Source organism: Procambarus clarkii, chromosome 47, assembly GCF_040958095.1.
Source record: "Procambarus clarkii isolate CNS0578487 chromosome 47, FALCON_Pclarkii_2.0, whole genome shotgun sequence".
Taxonomy (NCBI): domain Eukaryota; kingdom Metazoa; phylum Arthropoda; class Malacostraca; order Decapoda; family Cambaridae; genus Procambarus; species Procambarus clarkii.
The window spans coordinates 8,523,506-8,526,037 of NC_091196.1; positions in this window are offsets into that span (position 1 = coordinate 8,523,506).

Here is a 2,532-nt window from a genome sequence, read left to right on the forward strand (position 1 = left end):
TATATATGGGGGGGTTGTTAAGGGGTTAATAAATAAGTACATGAATTACAGAGTATCCCTTCTTCCTATGTGGGAGCGCATTGATCAACCCTTAGACTAACATATATGGTCTAGTAGCAAGTTATTACTACTGTGGATAGTTTATTTTGGGGGCCGGGCCTTTTAGCTCTCCCATCTTTGATACTCTTGTCTTCTAACTACCCTTACCCCTTAATAGTACCAGTACCCTATAGAAGCCCAACACACATATTATTTATAACAAGTGGTTGGCCAGTCCGGGAGGAACATTATAAGTGTATAAAATTAGATTCTTGAGTGCCAAAATTAAAATTTTTTGTTTTCCGCAGAACGGTTGTGTGCTAGCCTAGGGTCCAGCTCATCTAGCAAAGGACATTCTTGCACTGACTGGACACCCAGCTGGATCCCTTCACGATTAAGGTTAGTGTTGCCTTGTGTTAGGGGCCGTGCAAATTTTTGGTTTTTTTCCAATTTTTATTTTTTAATTTTTTCTTTGGCTGGGAGCTAAAATTGTTAGTGATGGCATCTGAAATGCAGAGACTGGCAATGGAGCCTTCAGCAGTAGAGATAAAGAAACTTACAAAGTCTAATTTAGTATTGTTAGGCAAGGAATTAGGCCTAGAATTAAATGACACGGATAAAAAGTGGACTTTGGTGAATGAAATATTACAACATTGTATTGATGAAGAACTATTGGCAAGTGATACACCTTTATGCCAGCCTAGCCAAGCAGAAAGTGCAACTCATAGGGATAGAGAATTAGCTCTAGAGTTAGCAAGAATAAAATTAGAGGAGCAAAGACTCAAAACCGAGGAGGCTAGAATTAGAGCGAATGCCACTGGACCTCCACCTGGCGGGGATTCAAACCCCAGGCATTATGAGAAAAAGCATAATTTGCCTGAATTTTCCGAGTCGGACCCTGAAAGGTTTTTCAACCATTTTCAGAGATTGGCCATGTCCATGAACTGGCCAAAGGAAGAGTGGGTGAAAATCCTACAGGGAAGACTTAGGGGTAAAGCACAAGATATTTTTATAAACATGCCTGACGACGAGTGTTTCGAATATGATAAAGTCAGGGAATGTATTTTGCGGGCATATGAAATTACTCCTGAAGCTCACCGCCAAGTTTATCGCAACCTTAGGCCTACTCACAACCAACCGCTCACTGAATTTGTTAGTGATCAAATTAGATTGTTTGATAGATGGATTCGCTCGGCGAAAGCCGAAACATACGAGGCTCTCAGGAACTTAATTTTAATGGAGCATTTTATAGATATTATGCCAGAGAATGTTTCAAATTACATTAGAGGAAGGGTAGAGGTAAATTCTAAAATAGGGGATTTGGCCAAGTTGGCAGAAAACTACCAATTGGCGGGCAAAAGGCCCAATAAAAATAATTATACCCCACAGAGTAGCAAAACTTATACCCACAGCCAGTCCAGACCAGCTCATTCTAACCCTTTACCTAATGCACCTTCTGTTTCAGACATAACTAACCCTGTTAAAGTGTCTAGCCCCACGGCACCTAAGGGTGAACCGAAGGGTAATTCTGTTAGTAATGTCTCTTCTCCCCGACGTTTTTGTGGTCTCTGTAATCGTCCAAACCACACTATTAGCCGTTGTTGGCAACTGTACCCGGAAAAAAGACCCAATGCTCTAGTTGTGACACAGGGCTTGAGGCCTTCGGAAGGGTTAGGGAGTAAGACCTCCAACCCACAGTGGTTGGACTTGCTTACCCCATTCTTATCGAAAGGGAGACTACTTTTGTCTGAGGGTTCTTCCTGGAAGGACGTGGTGATCTTCCGAGACACCGTTGCCATCCAGACTTTAATTTTAGAGAGTGCATTGCAAGGTGCCAACACTCTCGACACTGGAGAGGTGGTACTGGTCGAGGGTGTCACTAGTGATACTCGAGCAGTACCCCTCCATAAGGTTACCCTGGAATCTGATTTCCACAAGGGTGTTTGTACAGTTGGAGTCACTTCATACCTACCTTTCCCTAATGTTGATGTAATAGTTGGTAATGATTTAGCAGGCGATAAGGTAGGGGACTCCAGACTGCCTATTATGTTGCCTACCCCTAAGGTTTGCCTGGATCCACCCGCCGCAGAGGATAATGTTGTGTACCCTGCTTGCGCGGTGACCAGGTCTATGGGACTTAAATGTAAGGGCAGCCCTGTGCTTGCCAAGGTGGTAAATCCCGAGGTCACGAGGAGCTTTCCGAGTGGTGAAAACCAAGTGGACCTCGCGGACACATTCATAGCCCGACTCGATGACGTGGCCGAGGACATTGTGGAGAGCCTGCCACCGCCATCTACCGAGAGTAGTGGGGAGGTGGAGGAGAACACTGTTGAGCCTCGGCCAATGGCATCTGACCAAGGCCTAGATGCCTCCTGTAGTGAGTTACAGAAAGCTGACCCCACTCTTGCAGATTGTCATGAAACAGCCGTCTCTATGGAGGAAATTGTAGACGCAGCAACTGGGTACTACTACAATGATCAGATTTTGATGAGA